This window comes from Callorhinus ursinus, unplaced genomic scaffold (assembly GCF_003265705.2).
Source record: "Callorhinus ursinus isolate GAN/ISIS: 27379988/994484 unplaced genomic scaffold, GSC_fseal_2.0 scaffold25, whole genome shotgun sequence".
NCBI lineage: Eukaryota > Metazoa > Chordata > Mammalia > Carnivora > Otariidae > Callorhinus > Callorhinus ursinus.
In genome coordinates this window covers 11,425,161-11,434,964 of record NW_027397087.1, presented here as the reverse complement: position 1 = coordinate 11,434,964, position 9,804 = coordinate 11,425,161, and the positions used below count along the sequence as shown (strand labels likewise).

Below are 9,804 nucleotides of genomic sequence, written 5' to 3'. Positions count from 1 at the left end.
ATATAATAAAATGTGTTGTTGAGTATAAAAAAAAAAACCCAACTGGGTGACCTTGAGCAAACAAAGGAAACTCTCAGTGCCTCATTTTGTAGGTTACAAGTGTTCAGGCAAAGATAATGTGTGGAGAGCCCTTTACTGTGCCTGGCATCTAGTACTATTGGTTTCATTATTACTTTCCTTAAGAGAAGTTGAGGATCCAGAAGGCAGAGCTCTATATTCTGAGGAGTTTGGAGGGTTTGGGTCTTTTTTTTTTTTTTTAAGATTTTATTTATTTATTAGTCAGAGAGAGAGTGAGAGAGATCACAAGCAGGGGGAGCGGCAGGCAGAGGGAGGGGGAGAAGCAGGCTCCCGCTGAGCAAGGAGCCGGATGCGGGGCTCAATCCCAGGACCCTGGGATCATGACCTGAGCTGAAAGTAGATGCTTAACCAACTGAGCCACCCAGGCGTCCCTCGAGTGTTTGGGTCTTGAGTGATGTCAAGTGCCTTGTTTCCAGTCCAGGCTTGTCCTGTGCAACCACTCCGCCAATTTTTCATCTCCCCAAGAAAAGAGAGGAGGCTTGCCCTACCCTCTAGGGATACCTAGCCCCCAAATCATCTGGAAGTCACTCCATCCTGGTCTTGCCTGAAATGGAATGTGACAAAGTGAGCTGATCACCTCCTGACCCAGGCTCCAAGAATTCTATAAAGGGTGTGAGAATCTCTCCAGCCAATTTCATAGGAAATCTCGTCCCTGGAGAGTGACCTCAGATGAACCGTAATGTGAAGGCACTTCCTTTTCTGAGAGTGAGAGGCTGGCTGTGAGATTCTAGAAGAGACTGCCCAAAACTCACTGGATGCTGGAATCGAAACCTGGATTCTGTCTCCAGCCATCCTACTAAAATCACTGCGTGACCTTAGGGAAGTCACCTAAGTTCTCTGGGCCTCAATTTCCTCACCAAGAAAATAAAGGGATTAAGCCAAGACCCCTTCCAGACCTAAAATTTCACTATTCCCTTCTACACTTGTTATCTCAAATGAATGGAAACCCCCATATTAGGAAGAAGCCTTCCTAGGCTTCTCATTCAAGGTTCAATCGGCTAGGGGAAGGGAACTGACATTTAAGATTCTATATCGCATTTACATAAGTTTCCTCGTTTAATCCTCATACTAACCCTTTGGGGGAGATATTGTCACCCCTATATTACAGAGGAGGCGCCTGAAGCTCAGGGAGCAAATTGCCCACAAATACCCAGCTGGTAACAGGCAAAATCAGGATTTGAACCCAGGTCCCATGAAATCTCAGAATCCCTGCTCTTTCCAAAGTAATGGAGTTGCCCTCTCAGTCAGGCCCAGGGCTGGGTTCCCTACTATGCTCTCTCATTTAATTTTCTCAGCAGCCTATGAGACAGCCATAACATCTGGACATCCAGCAGTAAGAGAATAGTTAAGTAAACTACAGAATCAAACAATATTATGTAACCACTTACAGTGAAAATGATTAGATGAGTTATCTCATACTTAGGAGATTTAGGATAGGAAATATCTCCAGAGTCTTAAAATATTTAAGCCCTCTCTTCCCAGATTCCTCTTGTAGGAACTTATCCCAGGAAAATGATAAAAAATCTGGACAAAGATTTACATTTATAGTATATATAGTATATCCCCTTGCTTGAGTTCCCTCTCTCGCTGTCTCTCTCTCTCTGTCAAATAAATAAATAAAATCTTTAAAAAAAAAATCTTTAAAAAAAAATAGATTCCAGTCCAAACAAAAGTCTTTTGGGAGAAACTGTAATTACAAAGATTTTGTAAACATATAAAAATGGCTAATATTTATTACTGGGTAAAAATAAATCATATCTATGTTTTGATGGTAACTAAGAAAATATTTATAAATTGTTAATAGTGTTTATCTTTGAGGGTGGAGTAGAACTGAGAGTGACTTTCATTTTCTAATTACACATTTCTGTGATTTTTTTTTATAATAAGTATATATCACTTTCATAGTCATAAAAATTAGAGATATCTTAAAATTATAATTATGTATAAACAAGGATTGGCAACAGAGAAAAGTTAAAAGTTGACATGTTACAGTGATGGTTGTCAAATCAAAAGTTGTATTACAGTTGTGTCAAAAAAAATTTTTTTTAATCAGTGTTTCTGTATTAACCCATTTGATGTGTGTTGGTTTTTTGTGCAGCAATAGAAAACTGTAGCATCCTTCAATACATCATCCTGCATATTTTACTTTATATAATGTCTCAACCCACAAGGGTCATGTTTATCATCTCTTTCCTTTCAGTCACCACCCTCAATTAAATGTCAGCTCCATGTGCCTCTTAGCCATTTCTATGAATGGTCTCTGGCATAGAATAAATGCCTGGAAATTTTTTTTTTTAAATCAATGTTTCACCTTCACAAGGGAAAAGGTGGTTAAAAGGAACCTAAAGAAGGAAGAAACAGTAAGAGAAATGCTGAAGAATTGCAAATATCCAATTGATTAGATAGCATTTATTCTTAAAGAAAGAAAAGAGGAAAATATTTTTGGGCGCCTGGGTGGCTCAGTTGGTTAAGCGACTGCCTTCAGCTCAGGTCATGATCCTGGAGTCCCAGGATCGAGTCCCGCATCGGGCTCCCTGCTCAGCAGGGAGTCTGCTTCTCCCTCTGACCCTCTTCCCTCTCGTGCTCTCTCTCTCTCTCTATCTCATTCTCTCTCTCAAATAAATAAATAAAATCTTTAAAAAAAAAAAAAAAAAGAGGAAAATATTTTTGCCTTCCCAACAGAGCAGATGGGTGACCCTTGAAAATTGCGTTAATATCCTTCAGCACATGGGCACCTGGGTGGCTCAGTCCATTAAGCAGTCGACTTTTGATTTCGGCTCAGGTCATGATCTCAGGGTTGTGAGATGGAGCCCTCTATACCAGGCTCCACGCTCTGCAGGGAGTCTGCTTAAGGATTCTGTCTCTCTTTCCCCCTGCCCCTCCCCTGGCCTGTGCTCTCTTTCGCTCTCAAAAAAAAAAAAAAAAAAAAAAAAAAAAAATCCTTCAGCATAGAAATCCTACTTCTAACAATCCTACAGAAATATTTTACGTATTTATGTGAAAAGATATATGTACAGAAAATTCATTGTATTTATAAGGGCAACATATTGGAAGAAACCTACACACCCACCTACAGGATAATGATAAAAGATATATGATGATATATGGTACATTCATTCAATGGAATAATTTTAGCATTAAAAAGAATGAATATAGTCTACGTGGACTATCATGTAAATATATGTAATGAGGACATGATCCCATTTTGTACAATTAAATCTGTGTATGTATGATATGGATATATGGATATAGTGTATGTATAGTGTTTGGGGTATATCTGCAAGTACATACTCCAAATTATTAACTATGTAGGGTTCTACGAAAATGGGGATTGAGGTAAGGTAGGGACATTTTGTTTCTCAGCTGAGTTAAATCTCCATTTTACAGGAGAGCAAATAGTTAGCAATGCCAAGAATACTAGCCTAGAAAGCCTAAATAGAGCCAAATTAAACAAGTTGATTATAATGCAAACCACCCTGCCCCCACCACGTACCTAGCAGCTGAACAGAGAGAATACCAAGGTCCAAGGGCCACACTGTGATCAAGAATATCACAAAGAAAATGCAGCATCACTGTGGTTGAGGGATCTGTCATTTGAGCTCAAACCCCCATGAGCCAGTCATCTCCATTCAAGTTCCATCACTGCACTGACCCTTAATGTGAGGGCAAGATGAGATAATGTTTGTGAAGCACACAGTGCGACCCAATCCTCCATATTTCCTTGTACAACTATTTGCCAAGTCTGTAAATTCTGAGATGAGATCAAATAAGATCATATAAATGTGGGTACACTACTTGGTGAGTGGTTGGGGGGGCTGGTAAGAGATGTTTTAGGAAAGCTAGAGTAAATTTTTTTGAGCCTCTCGTCTGAAGCCTGGGGAAAGAGAAGAGCCTGAAAGAAAAGCCCCACAACACGAAGGAAAAGGAACTAGCAACATAAGATAAGGACCCCAGTTGATTTTGCTGCTTTGGGAGCATATTTCAAGAAATGGAAACCTTGAAAGAATTCACCAACAGAGGTCATGGGCTGTAGAAGTAATTCATAGCAACAGTGGGGACAGGAACACAGAAGTGATCTGAAAGACTGAGGTCATGTCTAATGGCATGAGGTCTAATTAAATGGTGTATTGGCTTCAATATCCTGAGGACTACCAGGCAAGTGGACAGTGAGGTGGGTTTTCTAGACAATGCTATGATATCAAAGGGTTAATAAGGCTGGGGAGGAAACTTAAACCCATATTTCTCTCAAACAAGAGTAAAATATGAAATCGGTAGTAGAAAGGATAAAAATATTCTGTTAAAGATTCTTATGGTAAAAACCAGTTTAAAAAACTAGCCAGATGAGGTGATGTTCTCATCTGACCTAACTTTCAAGGACCCAGAAAACACAAAGTCCTCTACAGAAATTGCATACAGGGAAAGGAAGCAAAAGAAGAAAGCGAGGCAGGTCCGAGGGAGGATAAAGCCACACACGCCACCGCCACAGCGGAGTGAATCCTGGCTGAATCCTTCTGGCACTGGAAGGGTCATCGATGATTCAAAAACAAAACTCAGGGTGATGAAGGCCACAAAACACGGCTAAGATCAAAAGATGCAGGCATCTGGGGACTCACAGGAGGCACCAAAGCCTGGCCTGCTGTTGGCAGTCACTCTGCTGGTCATAGGATACAGAAGGTGATTAATTAAAAAGACAAAGGATGCAGCCTCCTGGCTGAAGCATGCAGATAAACCGGCTTCTCAGAACTAGCTGACCCACCCCACAGTCCTTGAGGCCACATGGACTGACCCTTGGGCCCATGATGTTACACATCATCCTGCCCAGACTGCCCAGGGGTTCGCTGGGGACAGGGGTAGGGTTCTAATTGTTTGCGAGGGGGTAGTTCCCTCTATCTCCCTGCTTCTGGGAACTGGCTGCAGCCAAAGCCTTTTTGGGAATGGAGAGTGTCCCCTGCCTTGAGGGCCCGCGCGGCTACTTAAGCTCTTCTGCGGTTAAGTCTGAAAGCCAGCGAATTGTGAGTCCCTTATTCATTTTCTCTCTAACATAACATAATAAAATTAAATTTAAAAAATTTATTTATTTACTTTAGAGAGAGAAAGAGCGGGGTGGGGGAGGAGCAAAGGGAGCGAGAGAATCTCAAGCAGACTCCCCACTGAGCAAGGAGTCCAACAAGGGGCTCAATCCGGCATGATCCCCCTGAGATCATGACCTGAGCTGAAATCAAGAGTCAGATACTTAACCCACTGAGTCACCCAGGTGCCCCCTCCTTATTCATTTTTTTAAATTCCAAAAGTGATAAACGATCCTGGTTAAAAAAATGTACATTTTTTCAGGGCGCCTGGGTGGCTCAGTTGGTTAAGCGACTGCCTTTGGCTCAGGTCATGATCCTGGAGTCCCGGGATCGAGTCCCACATCGGGCTCCCTGCTCAGCGGGGAGTCTGCTTCTCCCTCTGACCTTCCCTCCTCTCATGTGCTCTCTATCTCATTCTCTCTCTCAAATAAATAAATAAAATCTTAAAAAAAAATCCTCCTGTTCCCCTCCCTTCAAACAATACAAAACCTCAAAATTTTTTCCTCCCAGAGTTAACCGCCATTAACACTTTGGTATCTATCCTCATAGAAATTTTTTTCCCCGCATACATTCAAACATATGCATATATGTGGTTGGGGTGGGGAATGGGGCAAATTCTTTAACCTCTGTACCTCAGTTTTCTCAGCTTTAAGATGCGGAGAATGATATTAATCCACAGGGTTATTTGAAGGTGACCTGAGCTAAGACATCTAGCATTCTTAGAAGCGTCTGGCTCAGACCATAGTAAGCATTTGGGCATTACTGCTATGATTATTCCCTCATTCTTTCTCACAGCAGCTTAGTATTCTATTGTATAGGTGATAATGATACTGGGAGAGGAGTTACTGACCCCACTACGGATGCCCAAGAGCACACACAAATTAAATAGCTCTCCTAAAATTAGTTGGGGTGGGGGGGATGTGTTGGTCCCAGAACCGAAAACTCCTGATACAATGTTGTTCTTACCACACCACAGGGTCCCCCACAATCCTTCTTAAAGCCAAAAAGGTTTGGAGCGGGCAGCTGGTCCCCATCTTATTTGGACTCCAGGCTGTCTCCTGGGTCTCCAGGGCTGGGGGCTCGAGGCTCAGGTGGGCCTTCCCCTTGCTGCACTCTCCCAACATGCCCCTCTTGGGTCCTTGGGGCTTGACTTCCCCTTCTACACAATGAGTCCTGCTGAGGTCTCCTGGCCACTCCAGGGTCAGCTCAAGCTGATGGGGCAGGACGGCAATGGTTTGGAACTGAGAGGGAGGTCTGGCTGCTTATGAGGCTACAGATACTTCTAGAGCTCCTCTGTGTGAGCAAGGCACTGTGCTAACCAGGAGGGATACCTACATGCCTCCAGGAGTCCCTGTCCCACTGAGACCAACTGCTCAAGGCTCCTGGGTACAGGGCCTCCTCAGGTGGGTCTCAGGGGGCAGCCCAGGCCAGGCAGGTAAGAGACAGCTCCTGAGTACAATGACCTGGTTCCCAATCCTCCTCTCTGTCAGCCTTCCAGGTCTACTTCTCCTGCCCTTGCCCTGACAGGTTTATGGAAGAGTTGAGGGTGCTGGGTCGTGCCGGGCTGAGGCCTTTTCTGCCACCCTGGGAATTTCTCACATACTTTCAAGTGCCTTTCCAGACTCCAGGTGCAGAGCTGGAAAAGTCTTGGGGATCAGCCCCCCTGCTCATTTATCAGATGAAGAGACAAGGTTTGGTGAGGGAGAGGCAGGGCCTTATTAAGCACAGTCATGGCGCCATTCACCAAGCTAGATTTCTAAGCTCTGTCTGGAGTTTTAGATTCACTTTCATCAATCCTTACAGTTGCTTGTCAGACCCCAGCCACCAAAATGGTGAAGCAGATGGAGAGCAAGTGCAGGAGATAAACTTGTAGTTGTTGACTTCTCAGTCACATGGTGTGGGCCTTGCAAAATGAGCAAGTCTGTCTTTCTTTCTTTCTTTCTTTCTTTCTTTCTTTCTTTCTTTCTTTCTTTCTTTCTTTCTTTTTCTTTCTTTCATTCAAGGAATCTGTTCTTTTTTTCAAAATATTTTATTTATTTATCAGAGAGGGAGAGAGAGCGCACAAGCAGGGGGATGCTGCAGGCAGAGGGAAAAGCAGGCTCCCCGCTAAGCAGGGAGCACAATGCGGGGCTTAATCCCAGGACTCGATCCTGGGACTCGATTCCAGGACCCCGGGATCATGACCTGAGCCGAAGGCAGACGCTTAACTGACTGAGCCACCCAGACGTCCCATGAGCAAGGCTTTCTTTCATTCCTTCTCTGAGAAGTCTTCTAACGTGGTGTTCCTTGAAATGGATGTGGGTGACAGTCAGGTTGTTGCTTCAGAGTGTGAAGCCAAATACATACCAGCATTCCATTTTTTTAAAAAGGGACAAAAGGTGAGTGAATTTTCTGGAACTAATAAGGAAAAATTTGAAGCCACCATTAATGAATTAATCTAATTATGTGTTCTGAAAACATAACCAGCCATTGGCTGTTTAAAACTTGTAATTCTTTTTTATTTACAAAAAGGAAAGATTGAGTATGAAGGCTACATACTCAACTGCCTTCTGATTATAATCAGTTACAATAAAATACTGATTCTACCCTTAAAAAAAAAAGACTTCCAAGTCACTTCATTTTGTTTCAGTGACAACCTTGAGCTATATTGTTTTTCTTACTTAAAGGATGAAGAACCATGAGGCTTAAAGAATTAAAGTGATTTGCTCAAGGTCATAAGGAAATGGAGTAGGCTAATGTGTACCTACCTCTTTCTTACTGTGAGGAGGTCATGACATCAGAACACGCCACTAGCCTCTTTCTTTACCACCTCTTCCAAATGCATGGGAGTTTTTCCTCCAGGCAGGCCCATGATAGGACATATTTTGGGTGACAGAAACACCTCCCCAGCCAACCACCCCAACAATATCTGTCTTCCCCTTGGAAGCCTCACTCCCTCTGGAACCCTATTATGAGAGAAGGCAGCACGGCAGCATGGCTTCTGGGGACCAGTGAACAGGGCAATGGCGTTCCTCAGGTTCTAGTTTTGTTGGGTGTGCAGCAAGATATGGGAATCTTATACGTGGTACCAGGAGAAGCCAAGTTGGATCGGCTCAGGGAAGCTCTGGCTGGAGCCTGTCTGTCCCTGCGTTATGCAGAAAGCCCAGCTCCTCCCCAGAACCAGCAGCCCCAGTCTCCAAAGGCCACAGCTGAGTCACATTCTTCACCCTGCCCTAGATTACTAATTCGTTTGTCTCTCAGCTTTTTCCTCGTTCACTCTCTCTCAGGTCGTATGTTGTCCTCTTTCGGCTTACTGCTAACAGTTTTTTCAGAAGTTCCTTAGAATCTCAATCCTTGATATTAGCAATGATGGCGGTCCCACCCCACCCCACCCCACAAAGCGGGTGACAAGGGAGATGATTCACTTTAGTGTTCTTGAGCCATGGGATCATGATCTAAGCCAAAGGCAGTTGCTTAACCGACTGAGCCACCCAGGCGCCCCCAGCTATTTTCAAGTTAAAACATAACTTTAGAAAGCAAGAAGTACAAAAATGTATGGATAAAGTAATAATTGCAACTTTATTGTAAGCCCCAAACCCTGCAGGCTATACAAATACCCAAAATACTGTGATTTGCTTTATGAGTGAGTGACACAATAGAATATGGTTATTAAAAATAATGATGTGTGTAAATATTGACATAAAAATGAATGTAACAGTTTATTAAATGAAATGAATTTATTAAGTGAAAACAAATGCAAAACAGTATGTAGAGGACAAATGACCCAGTTTCTTCAACATAATAATGAATAATAATAAAACGGAGGGGAACTATAATACATTCAAAGAAACTTAAGAGACATACTAACCACATGCAATGTGTTTGGATCCTGATTCAAGAAAATGCCTTGGAGCAGGACAGCCTCCCAGCTAAACTCAAAGGGCTGGAAGCTGAGCGCAGGGACAGGGCTCCGCTGTATTTTCAAGTCCTAAATTTTGGAATGATTATCTCCTCGGCTCTAATGACCTGGAAGGGGTTAGTGCTCATAACTGGAAGTGAAAGTCCAATTGTAGTAGTGCTCAGGGACAGCATGGAACCTGCATTTCATAGAGATCTTCTCTTTTTAACAAATCGAGTTGAAGATCTCATCTGATTGGGAGAAAATGGTTGTTTTTAGGATAGAAGGAAGAGAGATTCCTATAGTTCATGGAGTCTTGAGGACTCATGAGAAGCAAAATGGGGACGCCTGGGTGGCTCTGTCGGTTGAGCAGCTGCCTTCAGCTCAGGTCATGATCCCAGGGGCCTGAGACCGAGTCCCAAATCGGGATCCTTGCTCAGCGGGGAGCCTGCTTCTCCCTCTGTCTGCCCCTCCCCCTGCTTGTGCTCTCCCTCTCTCTCTCTCTCTGACAAATAAATAAAATCTTTTTTTTTTAAAAAAAGAAGAAGCAAAATGGACATATCAAATTTTTGACAAAAGGAGATAATAACGTGGTTGATGACCGAGGCCTCTATAAACAGGGACAACACTGGCTAGAGAAGAAAAATGTCATGGGGAGAGCAAGGGGATTTGTTCCTTATATTGGGATTGTGACGATCCTCATGAATGACTATCCTAAATTTATGTATGCAGTACTCTTTCGGCTGGGTGTATTTGTGCGGGTCCATCATGAGTAAGAAG

The 9,804-nt window shown here is 43.2% G+C and overlaps 1 pseudogene; it reads left to right on the top strand.

Moving 5' to 3' along the window:
- Positions 1 to 9,111: 9,111 nt before the first annotated feature.
- LOC112833228 (signal peptidase complex catalytic subunit SEC11A-like) lies at positions 9,112 to 9,804 on the top strand (annotated as a pseudogene).